Here is an 18680-nt window from a genome sequence, read left to right on the forward strand (position 1 = left end):
CCTGCCCAAAGTTTCTAGAGGCATCCCACAGATTCTAGAGCCTGCTTACAGTTTCTAGAGCCTGCCCAGAGTTTCGAGAGCCTGGCCACAGTTTCTATATCCTGCCCACAGATTCTAGAGCCTGCCCACCGTTTCTAGAGCCTCATCACAATTTCTAGAGCCTGCCCCAGTTTCTAGAGCCTGCCCAATGTTTCTAGACGCTTCCCACAGTTTCTAAAGCCTGCTCAAAGTTTCTACAGCCAGCCCACCATTTCAAGAGCCTGCTCACAGTTTCTAAAGCCTACCCACACTTTCTAGAGCCTGCCCACTGATTCTAGAGGCTTCCCACAGTTTCTAGATCCTGGTCACAGCTTCTACGGCCTGCTCACAGTTCCTAGACCCTGCCCACAGTTTCTAGAGCCTGCTCAGCGTTTCTAGAGCTTGCCCACAGTTTCTAGACACTGCCCACAGTTTCTGGAGCCTGCCCACAGTTTCTAGAGCCTGCCCACTGATTCTAGAGGCTTCCCACAGTTTCTAGAGCCTGCTCACTGTTCCTAGAGCCTGCCCACAGTTTTTAGAGCCTGCTCACAGTTTCTAGAGCCTACCGAAAGTTTCTATATCCTGCCCACAGTTTCTAGAGGCTGCCCACAGTTTCTAGAGCCTGCCCACAGATTCTAGAGCCTGCCCACTGATTCTAGAGGCTTCCCCCAGTTTCTAGAGACTGGTGTCATTTTCTAGAGCCTTCCCACAGCTTCTCGACCCTGCCCACATTGTCTAGAGCCTGCTCACAGACTCTGGATCCTGCTCACAGATTCTAGAGTCTGCCCACAGTTTCTAGAGCAGGCCCAGAGTTTCTAGAGTCTGCCCACAGTTTCTAGAACCTGCCCACAGATTCTAGAGCCTGCCCACAGTATCGAGAGCCTGCCAACAGTTTCTAGAGGCTTCCCACAGTTTGTAGAGCCTGCTCAGAGTTTCTAGATCCTACCCACAGTTTCTAGAGCCTGCTCAGAGTTTCTAGAGCCTGCCCCAAGTTTCTAGAGCCTGCCCACAGATTTTAGAGCCTGCCCACAGATTCTAGAGCCTGCCCACAGTTCTAGAGACTCATCACAGTTTCTAGAGCCTGCCCACAGTTTCTAGAGCCTGCCCACAGTTCCTAGACCCTGCCCACAGTTTCTAGAGCCTGCTCACAGTTTCTAGAGGCTGCCCCCAGTTTCTAGATCCTCCCCACAGTCTCTAGAGCCTTCTAACAGTTTCTGGATCCTGCCCACAGATTCTAGAGCCTGCCCACAGTTTCTAGTGCCTGCCCACAGTTTCTAGAGCCTGACCACAGTTCGAGAGACTCGTCACAGTTTCTAGAGCCTGCCCACACTTTCTAGAGCCTGCCCACAGTTCGAGAGACTCGTCACAGTTTCTAGAGCCTGCCCACACTTTCTAGAGCCTGCCCACAGTTCCTAGACCCTGCCCACAGTTTCTAGATCCTCCCCACAGTTTCTAGAGCCTTCTAACAGTTTCTGGATCCTGCCCACAGATTCTAGAGCCTGCCCACAGTTTCTAGACCCTGCCCACAGTTTATAGAGGCTTCCCACAGATTCTAGAGCCTGTCCACAGTTTATAGAGGCTTCCCACTGTTTCTAGACACTGCTCACAGTTTATAGACTCTGCCCGCTGTTTCTGGAGCCTGCCCACAGATTCTAGCGCCTGCCCAAAGTTTCTAGAGGCATTCCACAGATTCTACAGCCTGCTTACAGTTTCTAGAGCCTGCCCACAGTTTCGAGAGCCTGGCCAGTTTCTATATCCTGCCCACAAATTCTAGAGCCTGCCCACCGTTTCTAGAGCCGGCCCACAGTCTCTAGAGCATGCCCACAGACTCTAGAGCCTGCCCACATTTTCTAGAGGCTTTCAACACCCTCTAGACCGTGCTCACAGCTTCTAGACCCTGCCCACAGGTAGTAGAGCCTGCCCACAGTTTCTAGATGTGCCCCACAGTTTCTAGAGCCTGCCCAAAGTTTCTAGAGCCTGTGCAGATTCTAGAGCCTACCCACAGATTCTAGAGCCTCCCTACGGATTCTAGAGGCTTCCCACAGTTTCTACAGCCTGCCCACATTTTCTAGAGCTTGCCCACAGTTTTTACAGCCTGCCCACCGTTTCTAGAGCCTGCTCACAGTTTCTAAAGCCTGCCCACAGTTTCTAGAGTCTCGTCACAATTTCTAGAGCCTGCCCCCAGTTTCTAGAGCCTGCTCACAGTTTCTAGAGCCTGCTCACAGTTTCTAGAGCCGGACCACAGTTTCTAGAGTCTGCCCACAGATTCTAGAGCCTGCCCACAGTTTATAGAGACTGCCCAAATTTTCTAGAGGTGGCTCACAGTTTCTAGAGCCTGCCCACAGTTTCTAGAGCCTGCTCACAGTTTCTACAGCCTACCCAAAGTTTCTACAACAGGCCCAAAGCTTCTAGAAGCTGCCCAAAGTTTCTAGAGCCTGCCCACAGTTTCTAGGGCCTGCACACACTTTCTAGAGCCTGCCCACAGTTTCTAACGCCTGCCCACAGTTTCTAGAGCCTGCCCACAGTTTCTAGATCCTGCCCACAAATTCTGGAGTCTACCCACAGTTTCTAGAGCCTGCTCACACTTTCTGGATCCTGCCCACAGTTTCTAGAGCCTGCCCACCATTTTTAGAGACTTCCCACAGATTCTAGAGCCTGCTCACAGTTTCTAGAGGCTTCCCACTGTTTCTAGACACTGCCCACAGTTTCTAGACTCTGCCTACTGTTTCTAGAGCCTGCCCACAGTTTCTAGAGCCTGCCCACAGTTTCTAGAGCCTGCCCAAAGTTTCTAGAGGTGGCCCACAGTTTCTAGAGAGTGCCCACAGTTTCTAGAGCCTGCTCACGGTTTCTAGAGGTATCCAAAGTTTCTAGATACTGCCCACAGTTTCTGGAGCCTGCCCACAGTTTCTAGAGCCTGCCAACAGATTCTAGATGCTTCCCACAGTTTCTAGAGAATGCTCACAGTTTATAGAGGCTTCCCACAGATTCTAGAGCCTGTCCACAGTTTCTAGAGGCTTCCCACTGTTTCTAGAGCCTGCTTACAGTTTCTAGAGCCTGCCCAGACTTTCGAGAGCCTGGTCACAGTTTCTATATCCTGCCCACAGATTCTAGAGCCTGCCCACAGTCTCTAGAGCCTGTCCAAGGTTTCTAGAGACTTCCCACAGTATGGAGAGCCTGCCAACAGTTTCTATAGCCTGCCCACAGTTTCTAGAGGATTTCCACAGTTTCTAGTGCCTGCTCACAGTTTTTAGAGACTGCTCACACTTTCGACAGCCTGACCACAGTTTCTAGACCCTGACCACAGTTCCTAGATCCTTCCCACAGTATATAGAGCCTGCCCAAATTTTCTAGAGGTGGCCCACTGTTTCTAGAGCCTGCACACAGTTTCTAGAGCCAGCCCACAGTTTCTAAAGCCCACCCAAAGTTTCTACAGCCTGCCCAAAGCTTCTAGAACCTGCCCAAAGTTTCTAGAGCCTGCCCACAGTTTCTAGAGATTACCCACAGTATCTAGAGCCTGCCCACTGATTCTAGAGGCTTCCCACACTTTCTAGAGCCTGCCCACAGTTTCTAGAGACGAACCACAGTTTCTAGAGCCTGCTCACAGTGTCTGGATCGTGCCCACAGATTCTAGAGGCTGCCCACAGTTTCTAAAGCATGCCCAGAGTTTCTAGAGCCTGCTCACAGTTTGTACAGCCTGCTCACAGTTTCTAGAGCCTGCTCACAGTTTCTGGAGCCTGCCCACAGTTTCTAAAGGCTGCCCACAGATTCTAGAGGCTACCCACAGTTTCTAGAGCCTGCCCCCATTTTCTAGATCCTCCCCACAGTTTCTAGAGCCTGCCCACAGTTTCTAGAGCCTGCCAACAGATTCTAGATGCTTCCCACAGTTTCTAGAGAATGCTTACAGTTTATAGACGTTTCCCACTGTTTCTAGAGCCTGCCCACAGATTCTAGAGCCTGCCCAACGTTTCTAGAGGCATCCCACAGATTCTAGAGCCTGCTTACTGTTTCTAGAGCCTGCCCACAGTTTCGAGAGCCTGCCCACAGTTTCTAGAGGTGCCCCACAGTTTCTAGAGCCTGCCCAAAGTTTCTAGAGCCTGTGCAGATTCTAGAGCCTACCCACAGATTCTAGAGCCTCCCTACGGATTCTAGAGGCTTCCCACAGTTTCTACAGCCTGCCCACATTTTCTAGAGCTTGCTCACAGTTTTTACAGCCTGCCCACCTTTTCTAGAGCCTGCTCACAGTTTCTAGAGCCTACCCACACTTTCTAGAGCCTACCCACTGATTCTAGAGGCTTCCCACAGTTTCTAGAGGCTGGTCACAGCTTCTACGTCCTGCTCACATTTCCTAGACCCTGCCCAAAGTTCCTAGAGCCTGCCAACAGTTTCTAGAGCCTGCCCACAGTTTCTAGAGTCTCGTCACAATTTCTAGAGCCTGCCCCCAGTTTCTAGAGCCTGCTCACAGTTTCTAGAGCCTGCTCACAGTTTCTAGAGCCGGACCACAGTTTCTAGAGTCTGCCCACAGATTCTAGAGCCTGCCCACAGTTTATAGAGACTGCCCAAATTTTCTAGAGGTGGCTCACAGTTTCTAGAGCCTGCCCACAGTTTCTAGAGCCTGCTCACAGTTTCTACAGCCTACCCAAAGTTTCTAGAGGCATCCCACAGATTCTAGAGCCTGCTTACAGTTTCTAGAGCCTGCCCAGAGTTTCGAGAGCCTGGCCACAGTTTCTATATCCTGCCCACAGATTCTAGAGCCTGCCCACCGTTTCTAGAGCCTCGTCACAATTTCTAGAGCCTGCCCCAGTTTCTAGAGCCTGCCCAATGTTTCTAGACGCTTCCCACAGTTTCTAAAGCCTGCTCAAAGTTTCTACAGCCAGCCCACCATTTCAAGAGCCTGCTCACAGTTTCTAAAGCCTACCCACACTTTCTAGAGCCTGCCCACTGATTCTAGAGGCTTCCCACAGTTTCTAGATCCTGGTCACAGCTTCTACGGCCTGCTCACAGTTCCTAGACCCTGCCCACAGTTTCTAGAGCCTGCTCAGCGTTTCTAGAGCTTGCCCACAGTTTCTAGACACTGCCCACAGTTTCTGGAGCCTGCCCACAGTTTCTAGAGCCTGCCCACTGATTCTAGAGGCTTCCCACAGTTTCTAGAGCCTGCTCACTGTTCCTAGAGCCTGCCCACAGTTTTTAGAGCCTGCTCACAGTTTCTAGAGCCTACCGAAAGTTTCTATATCCTGCCCACAGTTTCTAGAGGCTGCCCACAGTTTCTAGAGCCTGCCCACAGATTCTAGAGCCTGCCCACTGATTCTAGAGGCTTCCCCCAGTTTCTAGAGACTGGTGTCATTTTCTAGAGCCTTCCCACAGCTTCTCGACCCTGCCCACATTGTCTAGAGCCTGTTCACAGACTCTGGATCCTGCTCACAGATTCTAGAGTCTGCCCACAGTTTCTAGAGCAGGCCCAGAGTTTCTAGAGTCTGCCCACAGTTTCTAGAACCTGCCCACAGATTCTAGAGCCTGCCCACAGTATCGAGAGCCTGCCAACAGTTTCTAGAGGCTTCCCACAGTTTGTAGAGCCTGCTCAGAGTTTCTAGGTCCTGCCCACAGTTTCTAGAGCCTGCTCAGAGTTTCTAGAGCCTGCCCCAAGTTTCTACAGCCTGCCCACAGATTTTAGAGCCTGCCCACAGATTCTAGAGCCTGCCCACAGTTCTAGAGACTCATCACAGTTTCTAGAGCCTGCCCACAGTTCCTAGACCCTGCCCACAGTTTCTAGAGCCTGCTCACAGTTTCTAGAGGCTGCCCCCAGTTTCTAGATCCTCCCCACAGTTTCTAGAGCCTTCTAACAGTTTCTGGATCCTGCCCACAGATTCTAGAGCCTGCCCACAGTTTCTAGTGCCTGCCCACAGTTTCTAGAGCCTGACCACAGTTCGAGAGACTCGTCACAGTTTCTAGAGCCTGCCCACACTTTCTAGAGCCTGCCCACAGTTCGAGAGACTCGTCACAGTTTCTAGAGCCTGCCCACACTTTCTAGAGCCTGCCCACAGTTCCTAGACCCTGCCCACAGTTTCTAGATCCTCCCCACAGTTTCTAGAGCCTTCTAACAGTTTCTGGATCCTGCCCACAGATTCTAGAGCCTGCCCACAGTTTCTAGACCCTGCCCACAGTTTATAGAGGCTTCCCACAGATTCTAGAGCCTGTCCACAGTTTATAGAGGCTTCCCACTGTTTCTAGACACTGCTCACAGTTTATAGACTCTGCCCGCTGTTTCTGGAGCCTGCCCACAGATTCTAGCGCCTGCCCAAAGTTTCTAGAGGCATTCCACAGATTCTACAGCCTGCTTACAGTTTCTAGAGCCTGCCCACAGTTTCGAGAGCCTGGCCAGTTTCTATATCCTGCCCACAAATTCTAGAGCCTGCCCCCAGTTTCTAGAGCCGGCCCACAGTCTCTAGAGCATGCCCACAGTCTCTAGAGCCTGCCCACATTTTCTAGAGGCTTTCAACACCTTCTAGACCGTGCTCACAGCTTCTAGACCCTGCCCACAGGTAGTAGAGCCTGCCCACAGTTTCTAGATGTGCCCCACAGTTTCTAGAGCCTGCCCAAAGTTTCTAGAGCCTGTGCAGATTCTAGAGCCTACCCACAGATTCTAGAGCCTCCCTACGGATTCTAGAGGCTTCCCACAGTTTCTACAGCCTGCCCACATTTTCTAGAGCTTGCCCACAGTTTTTACAGCCTGCCCACCGTTTCTAGAGCCTGCTCACAGTTTCTAAAGCCTGCCCACAGTTTCTAGAGTCTCGTCACAATTTCTAGAGCCTGCCCCCAGTTTCTAGAGCCTGCTCACAGTTTCTAGAGCCTGCTCACAGTTTCTAGAGCCGGACCACAGTTTCTAGAGTCTGCCCACAGATTCTAGAGCCTGCCCACAGTTTATAGAGACTGCCCAAATTTTCTAGAGGTGGCTCACAGTTTCTAGAGCCTGCCCACAGTTTCTAGAGCCTGCTCACAGTTTCTACAGCCTACCCAAAGTTTCTACAACAGGCCCAAAGCTTCTAGAAGCTGCCCAAAGTTTCTAGAGCCTGCCCACAGTTTCTAGGGCCTGCACACACTTTCTAGAGCCTGCCCACAGTTTCTAACGCCTGCCCACAGTTTCTAGAGCCTGCCCACAGTTTCTAGATCCTGCCCACAAATTCTGGAGTCTACCCACAGTTTCTAGAGCCTGCTCACACTTTCTGGATCCTGCCCACAGTTTCTAGAGCCTGCCCACCATTTTTAGAGACTTCCCACAGATTCTAGAGCCTGCTCACAGTTTCTAGAGGCTTCCCACTGTTTCTAGACACTGCCCACAGTTTCTAGACTCTGCCTACTGTTTCTAGAGCCTGCCCACAGTTTCTAGAGCCTGCCCACAGTTTCTAGAGCCTGCCCAAAGTTTCTAGAGGTGGCCCACAGTTTCTAGAGAGTGCCCACAGTTTCTAGAGCCTGCTCACGGTTTCTAGAGGTATCCAAAGTTTCTAGATACTGCCCACAGTTTCTGGAGCCTGCCCACAGTTTCTAGAGCCTGCCAACAGATTCTAGATGCTTCCCACAGTTTCTAGAGAATGCTCACAGTTTCTAGAGGCTTCCCACAGATTCTAGAGCCTGTCCACAGTTTCTAGAGGCTTCCCACTGTTTCTAGAGCCTGCTTACAGTTTCTAGAGCCTGCCCAGACTTTCGAGAGCCTGGTCACAGTTTCTATATCCTGCCCACAGATTCTAGAGCCTGCCCACAGTCTCTAGAGCCTGTCCAAGGTTTCTAGAGACTTCCCACAGTATGGAGAGCCTGCCAACAGTTTCTATAGCCTGCCCACAGTTTCTAGAGGATTTCCACAGTTTCTAGTGCCTGCTCACAGTTTTTAGAGACTGCTCACACTTTCGACAGCCTGACCACAGTTTCTAGACCCTGACCACAGTTCCTAGATCCTTCCCACAGTATATAGAGCCTGCCCAAATTTTCTAGAGGTGGCCCACTGTTTCTAGAGCCTGCACACAGTTTCTAGAGCCAGCCCACAGTTTCTAAAGCCCACCCAAAGTTTCTACAGCCTGCCCAAAGCTTCTAGAACCTGCCCAAAGTTTCTAGAGCCTGCCCACAGTTTCTAGAGATTACCCACAGTATCTAGAGCCTGCCCACTGATTCTAGAGGCTTCCCACACTTTCTAGAGCCTGCCCACAGTTTCTAGAGACGAACCACAGTTTCTAGAGCCTGCTCACAGTGTCTGGATCGTGCCCACAGATTCTAGAGGCTGCCCACAGTTTCTAAAGCATGCCCAGAGTTTCTAGAGCCTGCTCACAGTTTGTACAGCCTGCTCACAGTTTCTAGAGCCTGCTCACAGTTTCTGGAGCCTGCCCACAGTTTCTAAAGGCTGCCCACAGATTCTAGAGGCTACCCACAGTTTCTAGAGCCTGCCCCCATTTTCTAGATCCTCCCCACAGTTTCTAGAGCCTGCCCACAGTTTCTAGAGCCTGCCAACAGATTCTAGATGCTTCCCACAGTTTCTAGAGAATGCTTACAGTTTATAGACGTTTCCCACTGTTTCTAGAGCCTGCCCACAGATTCTAGAGCCTGCCCAACGTTTCTAGAGGCATCCCACAGATTCTAGAGCCTGCTTACTGTTTCTAGAGCCTGCCCACAGTTTCGAGAGCCTGCCCACAGTTTCTAGAGGTGCCCCACAGTTTCTAGAGCCTGCCCAAAGTTTCTAGAGCCTGTGCAGATTCTAGAGCCTACCCACAGATTCTAGAGCCTCCCTACGGATTCTAGAGGCTTCCCACAGTTTCTACAGCCTGCCCACATTTTCTAGAGCTTGCTCACAGTTTTTACAGCCTGCCCACCTTTTCTAGAGCCTGCTCACAGTTTCTAGAGCCTACCCACACTTTCTAGAGCCTACCCACTGATTCTAGAGGCTTCCCACAGTTTCTAGAGGCTGGTCACAGCTTCTACGTCCTGCTCACATTTCCTAGACCCTGCCCAAAGTTCCTAGAGCCTGCCAACAGTTTCTAGAGCCTGCCCACAGTTTCTAGAGTCTCGTCACAATTTCTAGAGCCTGCCCCCAGTTTCTAGAGCCTGCTCACAGTTTCTAGAGCCGGACCACAGTTTCTAGAGTCTGCCCACAGATTCTAGAGCCTGCCCACAGTTTATAGAGACTGCCCAAATTTTCTAGAGGTGGCTCACAGTTTCTAGAGCCTGCCCACAGTTTCTAGAGCCTGCTCACAGTTTCTACAGCCTACCCAAAGTTTCTACAACAGGCCCAAAGCTTCTAGAAGCTGCCCAAAGTTTCTAGAGCCTGCCCACAGTTTCTAGGGCCTGCACACACTTTCTAGAGCCTGCCCACAGTTTCTAACGCCTGCCCACAGTTTCTAGAGCCTGCCCACAGTTTCTAGATCCTGCCCACAAATTCTGGAGTCTACCCACAGTTTCTAGAGCCTGCTCACACTTTCTGGATCCTGCCCACAGTTTCTAGAGCCTGCCCACCATTTTTAGAGACTTCCCACAGATTCTAGAGCCTGCTCACAGTTTCTAGAGGCTTCCCACTGTTTCTAGACACTGCCCACAGTTTCTAGACTCTGCCTACTGTTTCTAGAGCCTGCCCACAGTTTCTAGAGCCTGCCCACAGTTTCTAGAGCCTGCCCAAAGTTTCTAGAGGTGGCCCACAGTTTCTAGAGAGTGCCCACAGTTTCTAGAGCCTGCTCACAGTTTCTAGAGGTATCCAAAGTTTCTAGATACTGCCCACAGTTTCTGGAGCCTGCCCACAGTTTCTAGAGCCTGCCAACAGATTCTAGATGCTTCCCACAGTTTCTAGAGAATGCTCACAGTTTATAGAGGCTTCCCACAGATTCTAGAGCCTGTCCACAGTTTCTAGAGGCTTCCCACTGTTTCTAGACACTGCCTACAGTTTATAGACTCTGCCCACTGTTTCTAGTGCCTGCCCACAGATTCTAGAGCCTGCCCAAAGTTTCTAGAGGCATCCCACAGATTCTAGAGCCTGCTTACAGTTTCTAGAGCCTGCCCAGAGTTTCGAGAGCCTGGCCACAGTTTCTATATCCTGCCCACAGATTCTAGAGCCTGCCCACCGTTTCTAGAGCCTCGTCACAATTTCTAGAGCCTGCCCCAGTTTCTAGAGCCTGCCCAATGTTTCTAGACGCTTCCCACAGTTTCTAAAGCCTGCTCAAAGTTTCTACAGCCAGCCCACCATTTCAAGAGCCTGCTCACAGTTTCTAAAGCCTACCCACACTTTCTAGAGCCTGCCCACTGATTCTAGAGGCTTCCCACAGTTTCTAGATCCTGGTCACAGCTTCTACGGCCTGCTCACAGTTCCTAGACCCTGCCCACAGTTTCTAGAGCCTGCTCAGCGTTTCTAGAGCTTGCCCACAGTTTCTAGACACTGCCCACAGTTTCTGGAGCCTGCCCACAGTTTCTAGAACCTGCCCACTGATTCTAGAGGCTTCCCACAGTTTCTAGAGCCTGCTCACTGTTCCTAGAGCCTGCCCACAGTTTTTAGAGCCTGCTCACAGTTTCTAGAGCCTACCGAAAGTTTCTATATCCTGCCCACAGTTTCTAGAGGCTGCCCACAGTTTCTAGAGCCTGCCCACAGATTCTAGAGCCTGCCCACAGATTCTAGAGGCTTCCCCCAGTTTCTAGAGACTGGTGTCATTTTCTAGAGCCTTCCCACAGCTTCTCGACCCTGCCCACATTGTCTAGAGCCTGCTCACAGACTCTGGATCCTGCTCACAGATTCTAGAGTCTGCCCACAGTTTCTAGAGCAGGCCCAGAGTTTCTAGAGTCTGCCCACAGTTTCTAGAACCTGCCCACAGATTCTAGAGCCTGCCCACAGTATCGAGAGCCTGCCAACAGTTTCTAGAGGCTTCCCACAGTTTCTAGAGCCTGCTCAGAGTTTCTAGATCCTACCCACAGTTTCTAGAGCCTGCTCAGAGTTTCTAGAGCCTGCCCCAAGTTTCTAGAGCCTGCCCACAGATTTTAGAGCCTGCCCACAGTTTCTAGAGCCTGCCCACAGTTCTAGAGACTCGTCACAGTTTCTAGAGCCTGCCCACAGTTTCTAGAGCCTGCCCACAGTTCCTAGACCCTGCCCACAGTTTCTAGAGCCTGCTCACAGTTTCTAGAGGCTGCCCCCAGTTTCTAGATCCTCCCCACAGTTTCTAGAGCCTTCTAACAGTTTCTGGATCCTGCCCACAGATTCTAGAGCCTGCCCACAGTTTCTAGTGCCTGCCCACAGTTTCTAGAGCCTGACCACAGTTCGAGAGACTCGTCACAGTTTCTAGAGCCTGCCCACACTTTCTAGAGCCTGCCCACAGTTCGAGAGACTCGTCACAGTTTCTAGAGCCTGCCCACACTTTCTAGAGCCTGCCCACAGTTCCTAGACCCTGCCCACAGTTTCTAGATCCTCCCCACAGTTTCTAGAGCCTTCTAACAGTTTCTGGATCCTGCCCACAGATTCTAGAGCCTGCCCACAGTTTCTAGACCCTGCCCACAGTTTATAGAGGCTTCCCACAGATTCTAGAGCCTGTCCACAGTTTATAGAGGCTTCCCACTGTTTCTAGACACTGCTCACAGTTTATAGACTCTGCCCGCTGTTTCTGGAGCCTGCCCACAGATTCTAGCGCCTGCCCAAAGTTTCTAGAGGCATTCCACAGATTCTACAGCCTGCTTACAGTTTCTAGAGCCTGCCCACAGTTTCGAGAGCCTGGCCAGTTTCTATATCCTGCCCACAAATTCTAGAGCCTGCCCACCGTTTCTAGAGCCGGCCCACAGTCTCTAGAGCATGCCCACAGACTCTAGAGCCTGCCCACATTTTCTAGAGGCTTTCAACACCCTCTAGACCGTGCTCACAGCTTCTAGACCCTGCCCACAGGTAGTAGAGCCTGCCCACAGTTTCTAGATGTGCCCCACAGTTTCTAGAGCCTGCCCAAAGTTTCTAGAGCCTGTGCAGATTCTAGAGCCTACCCACAGATTCTAGAGCCTCCCTACGGATTCTAGAGGCTTCCCACAGTTTCTACAGCCTGCCCACATTTTCTAGAGCTTGCCCACAGTTTTTACAGCCTGCCCACCGTTTCTAGAGCCTGCTCACAGTTTCTAAAGCCTGCCCACAGTTTCTAGAGTCTCGTCACAATTTCTAGAGCCTGCCCCCAGTTTCTAGAGCCTGCTCACAGTTTCTAGAGCCTGCTCACAGTTTCTAGAGCCGGACCACAGTTTCTAGAGTCTGCCCACAGATTCTAGAGCCTGCCCACAGTTTATAGAGACTGCCCAAATTTTCTAGAGGTGGCTCACAGTTTCTAGAGCCTGCCCACAGTTTCTAGAGCCTGCTCACAGTTTCTACAGCCTACCCAAAGTTTCTACAACAGGCCCAAAGCTTCTAGAAGCTGCCCAAAGTTTCTAGAGCCTGCCCACAGTTTCTAGGGCCTGCACACACTTTCTAGAGCCTGCCCACAGTTTCTAACGCCTGCCCACAGTTTCTAGAGCCTGCCCACAGTTTCTAGATCCTGCCCACAAATTCTGGAGTCTACCCACAGTTTCTAGAGCCTGCTCACACTTTCTGGATCCTGCCCACAGTTTCTAGAGCCTGCCCACCATTTTTAGAGACTTCCCACAGATTCTAGAGCCTGCTCACAGTTTCTAGAGGCTTCCCACTGTTTCTAGACACTGCCCACAGTTTCTAGACTCTGCCTACTGTTTCTAGAGCCTGCCCACAGTTTCTAGAGCCTGCCCACAGTTTCTAGAGCCTGCCCAAAGTTTCTAGAGGTGGCCCACAGTTTCTAGAGAGTGCCCACAGTTTCTAGAGCCTGCTCACGGTTTCTAGAGGTATCCAAAGTTTCTAGATACTGCCCACAGTTTCTGGAGCCTGCCCACAGTTTCTAGAGCCTGCCAACAGATTCTAGATGCTTCCCACAGTTTCTAGAGAATGCTCACAGTTTCTAGAGGCTTCCCACAGATTCTAGAGCCTGTCCACAGTTTCTAGAGGCTTCCCACTGTTTCTAGAGCCTGCTTACAGTTTCTAGAGCCTGCCCAGACTTTCGAGAGCCTGGTCACAGTTTCTATATCCTGCCCACAGATTCTAGAGCCTGCCCACAGTCTCTAGAGCCTGTCCAAGGTTTCTAGAGACTTCCCACAGTATGGAGAGCCTGCCAACAGTTTCTATAGCCTGCCCACAGTTTCTAGAGGATTTCCACAGTTTCTAGTGCCTGCTCACAGTTTTTAGAGACTGCTCACACTTTCGACAGCCTGACCACAGTTTCTAGACCCTGACCACAGTTCCTAGATCCTTCCCACAGTATATAGAGCCTGCCCAAATTTTCTAGAGGTGGCCCACTGTTTCTAGAGCCTGCACACAGTTTCTAGAGCCAGCCCACAGTTTCTAAAGCCCACCCAAAGTTTCTACAGCCTGCCCAAAGCTTCTAGAACCTGCCCAAAGTTTCTAGAGCCTGCCCACAGTTTCTAGAGATTACCCACAGTATCTAGAGCCTGCCCACTGATTCTAGAGGCTTCCCACACTTTCTAGAGCCTGCCCACAGTTTCTAGAGACGAACCACAGTTTCTAGAGCCTGCTCACAGTGTCTGGATCGTGCCCACAGATTCTAGAGGCTGCCCACAGTTTCTAAAGCATGCCCAGAGTTTCTAGAGCCTGCTCACAGTTTGTACAGCCTGCTCACAGTTTCTAGAGCCTGCTCACAGTTTCTGGAGCCTGCCCACAGTTTCTAAAGGCTGCCCACAGATTCTAGAGGCTACCCACAGTTTCTAGAGCCTGCCCCCATTTTCTAGATCCTCCCCACAGTTTCTAGAGCCTGCCCACAGTTTCTAGAGCCTGCCAACAGATTCTAGATGCTTCCCACAGTTTCTAGAGAATGCTTACAGTTTATAGACGTTTCCCACTGTTTCTAGAGCCTGCCCACAGATTCTAGAGCCTGCCCAACGTTTCTAGAGGCATCCCACAGATTCTAGAGCCTGCTTACTGTTTCTAGAGCCTGCCCACAGTTTCGAGAGCCTGCCCACAGTTTCTAGAGGTGCCCCACAGTTTCTAGAGCCTGCCCAAAGTTTCTAGAGCCTGTGCAGATTCTAGAGCCTACCCACAGATTCTAGAGCCTCCCTACGGATTCTAGAGGCTTCCCACAGTTTCTACAGCCTGCCCACATTTTCTAGAGCTTGCTCACAGTTTTTACAGCCTGCCCACCTTTTCTAGAGCCTGCTCACAGTTTCTAGAGCCTACCCACACTTTCTAGAGCCTACCCACTGATTCTAGAGGCTTCCCACAGTTTCTAGAGGCTGGTCACAGCTTCTACGTCCTGCTCACATTTCCTAGACCCTGCCCAAAGTTCCTAGAGCCTGCCAACAGTTTCTAGAGCCTGCCCACAGTTTCTAGAGTCTCGTCACAATTTCTAGAGCCTGCCCCCAGTTTCTAGAGCCTGCTCACAGTTTCTAGAGCCTGCTCACAGTTTCTAGAGCCGGACCACAGTTTCTAGAGTCTGCCCACAGATTCTAGAGCCTGCCCACAGTTTATAGAGACTGCCCAAATTTTCTAGAGGTGGCTCACAGTTTCTAGAGCCTGCCCACAGTTTCTAGAGCCTGCTCACAGTTTCTACAGCCTACCCAAAGTTTCTAGAGGCATCCCACAGATTCTAGAGCCTGCTTACAGTTTCTAGAGCCTGCCCAGAGTTTCGAGAGCCTGGCCACAGTTTCTATATCCTGCCCACAGATTCTAGAGCCTGCCCACCGTTTCTAGAGCCTCGTCACAATTTCTAGAGCCTGCCCCAGTTTCTAGAGCCTGCCCAATGTTTCTAGACGCTTCCCACAGTTTCTAAAGCCTGCTCAAAGTTTCTACAGCCAGCCCACCATTTCAAGAGCCTGCTCACAGTTTCTAAAGCCTACCCACACTTTCTAGAGCCTGCCCACTGATTCTAGAGGCTTCCCACAGTTTCTAGATCCTGGTCACAGCTTCTACGGCCTGCTCACAGTTCCTAGACCCTGCCCACAGTTTCTAGAGCCTGCTCAGCGTTTCTAGAGCTTGCCCACAGTTTCTAGACACTGCCCACAGTTTCTGGAGCCTGCCCACAGTTTCTAGAGCCTGCCCACTGATTCTAGAGGCTTCCCACAGTTTCTAGAGCCTGCTCACTGTTCCTAGAGCCTGCCCACAGTTTTTAGAGCCTGCTCACAGTTTCTAGAGCCTACCGAAAGTTTCTATATCCTGCCCACAGTTTCTAGAGGCTGCCCACAGTTTCTAGAGCCTGCCCACAGATTCTAGAGCCTGCCCACTGATTCTAGAGGCTTCCCCCAGTTTCTAGAGACTGGTGTCATTTTCTAGAGCCTTCCCACAGCTTCTCGACCCTGCCCACATTGTCTAGAGCCTGTTCACAGACTCTGGATCCTGCTCACAGATTCTAGAGTCTGCCCACAGTTTCTAGAGCAGGCCCAGAGTTTCTAGAGTCTGCCCACAGTTTCTAGAACCTGCCCACAGATTCTAGAGCCTGCCCACAGTATCGAGAGCCTGCCAACAGTTTCTAGAGGCTTCCCACAGTTTGTAGAGCCTGCTCAGAGTTTCTAGGTCCTGCCCACAGTTTCTAGAGCCTGCTCAGAGTTTCTAGAGCCTGCCCCAAGTTTCTACAGCCTGCCCACAGATTTTAGAGCCTGCCCACAGATTCTAGAGCCTGCCCACAGTTCTAGAGACTCATCACAGTTTCTAGAGCCTGCCCACAGTTCCTAGACCCTGCCCACAGTTTCTAGAGCCTGCTCACAGTTTCTAGAGGCTGCCCCCAGTTTCTAGATCCTCCCCACAGTTTCTAGAGCCTTCTAACAGTTTCTGGATCCTGCCCACAGATTCTAGAGCCTGCCCACAGTTTCTAGTGCCTGCCCACAGTTTCTAGAGCCTGACCACAGTTCGAGAGACTCGTCACAGTTTCTAGAGCCTGCCCACACTTTCTAGAGCCTGCCCACAGTTCGAGAGACTCGTCACAGTTTCTAGAGCCTGCCCACACTTTCTAGAGCCTGCCCACAGTTCCTAGACCCTGCCCACAGTTTCTAGATCCTCCCCACAGTTTCTAGAGCCTTCTAACAGTTTCTGGATCCTGCCCACAGATTCTAGAGCCTGCCCACAGTTTCTAGACCCTGCCCACAGTTTATAGAGGCTTCCCACAGATTCTAGAGCCTGTCCACAGTTTATAGAGGCTTCCCACTGTTTCTAGACACTGCTCACAGTTTATAGACTCTGCCCGCTGTTTCTGGAGCCTGCCCACAGATTCTAGCGCCTGCCCAAAGTTTCTAGAGGCATTCCACAGATTCTACAGCCTGCTTACAGTTTCTAGAGCCTGCCCACAGTTTCGAGAGCCTGGCCAGTTTCTATATCCTGCCCACAAATTCTAGAGCCTGCCCCCAGTTTCTAGAGCCGGCCCACAGTCTCTAGAGCATGCCCACAGTCTCTAGAGCCTGCCCACATTTTCTAGAGGCTTTCAACACCTTCTAGACCGTGCTCACAGCTTCTAGACCCTGCCCACAGGTAGTAGAGCCTGCCCACAGTTTCTAGATGTGCCCCACAGTTTCTAGAGCCTGCCCAAAGTTTCTAGAGCCTGTGCAGATTCTAGAGCCTACCCACAGATTCTAGAGCCTCCCTACGGATTCTAGAGGCTTCCCACAGTTTCTACAGCCTGCCCACATTTTCTAGAGCTTGCCCACAGTTTTTACAGCCTGCCCACCGTTTCTAGAGCCTGCTCACAGTTTCTAAAGCCTGCCCACAGTTTCTAGAGTCTCGTCACAATTTCTAGAGCCTGCCCCCAGTTTCTAGAGCCTGCTCACAGTTTCTAGAGCCTGCTCACAGTTTCTAGAGCCGGACCACAGTTTCTAGAGTCTGCCCACAGATTCTAGAGCCTGCCCACAGTTTATAGAGACTGCCCAAATTTTCTAGAGGTGGCTCACAGTTTCTAGAGCCTGCCCACAGTTTCTAGAGCCTGCTCACAGTTTCTACAGCCTACCCAAAGTTTCTACAACAGGCCCAAAGCTTCTAGAAGCTGCCCAAAGTTTCTAGAGCCTGCCCACAGTTTCTAGGGCCTGCACACACTTTCTAGAGCCTGCCCACAGTTTCTAACGCCTGCCCACAGTTTCTAGAGCCTGCCCACAGTTTCTAGATCCTGCCCACAAATTCTGGAGTCTACCCACAGTTTCTAGAGCCTGCTCACACTTTCTGGATCCTGCCCACAGTTTCTAGAGCCTGCCCACCATTTTTAGAGACTTCCCACAGATTCTAGAGCCTGCTCACAGTTTCTAGAGGCTTCCCACTGTTTCTAGACACTGCCCACAGTTTCTAGACTCTGCCTACTGTTTCTAGAGCCTGCCCACAGTTTCTAGAGCCTGCCCACAGTTTCTAGAGCCTGCCCAAAGTTTCTAGAGGTGGCCCACAGTTTCTAGAGAGTGCCCACAGTTTCTAGAGCCTGCTCACGGTTTCTAGAGGTATCCAAAGTTTCTAGATACTGCCCACAGTTTCTGGAGCCTGCCCACAGTTTCTAGAGCCTGCCAACAGATTCTAGATGCTTCCCACAGTTTCTAGAGAATGCTCACAGTTTCTAGAGGCTTCCCACAGATTCTAGAGCCTGTCCACAGTTTCTAGAGGCTTCCCACTGTTTCTAGAGCCTGCTTACAGTTTCTAGAGCCTGCCCAGACTTTCGAGAGCCTGGTCACAGTTTCTATATCCTGCCCACAGATTCTAGAGCCTGCCCACAGTCTCTAGAGCCTGTCCAAGGTTTCTAGAGACTTCCCACAGTATGGAGAGCCTGCCAACAGTTTCTATAGCCTGCCCACAGTTTCTAGAGGATTTCCACAGTTTCTAGTGCCTGCTCACAGTTTTTAGAGACTGCTCACACTTTCGACAGCCTGACCACAGTTTCTAGACCCTGACCACAGTTCCTAGATCCTTCCCACAGTATATAGAGCCTGCCCAAATTTTCTAGAGGTGGCCCACTGTTTCTAGAGCCTGCACACAGTTTCTAGAGCCAGCCCACAGTTTCTAAAGCCCACCCAAAGTTTCTACAGCCTGCCCAAAGCTTCTAGAACCTGCCCAAAGTTTCTAGAGCCTGCCCACAGTTTCTAGAGATTACCCACAGTATCTAGAGCCTGCCCACTGATTCTAGAGGCTTCCCACACTTTCTAGAGCCTGCCCACAGTTTCTAGAGACGAACCACAGTTTCTAGAGCCTGCTCACAGTGTCTGGATCGTGCCCACAGATTCTAGAGGCTGCCCACAGTTTCTAAAGCATGCCCAGAGTTTCTAGAGCCTGCTCACAGTTTGTACAGCCTGCTCACAGTTTCTAGAGCCTGCTCACAGTTTCTGGAGCCTGCCCACAGTTTCTAAAGGCTGCCCACAGATTCTAGAGGCTACCCACAGTTTCTAGAGCCTGCCCCCATTTTCTAGATCCTCCCCACAGTTTCTAGAGCCTGCCCACAGTTTCTAGAGCCTGCCAACAGATTCTAGATGCTTCCCACAGTTTCTAGAGAATGCTTACAGTTTATAGACGTTTCCCACTGTTTCTAGAGCCTGCCCACAGATTCTAGAGCCTGCCCAACGTTTCTAGAGGCATCCCACAGATTCTAGAGCCTGCTTACTGTTTCTAGAGCCTGCCCACAGTTTCGAGAGCCTGCCCACAGTTTCTAGAGGTG

This window comes from Eubalaena glacialis, chromosome 5 (genome assembly GCF_028564815.1).
Source record: "Eubalaena glacialis isolate mEubGla1 chromosome 5, mEubGla1.1.hap2.+ XY, whole genome shotgun sequence".
In the NCBI taxonomy this organism is placed as follows: Eukaryota; Metazoa; Chordata; class Mammalia; order Artiodactyla; family Balaenidae; genus Eubalaena; species Eubalaena glacialis.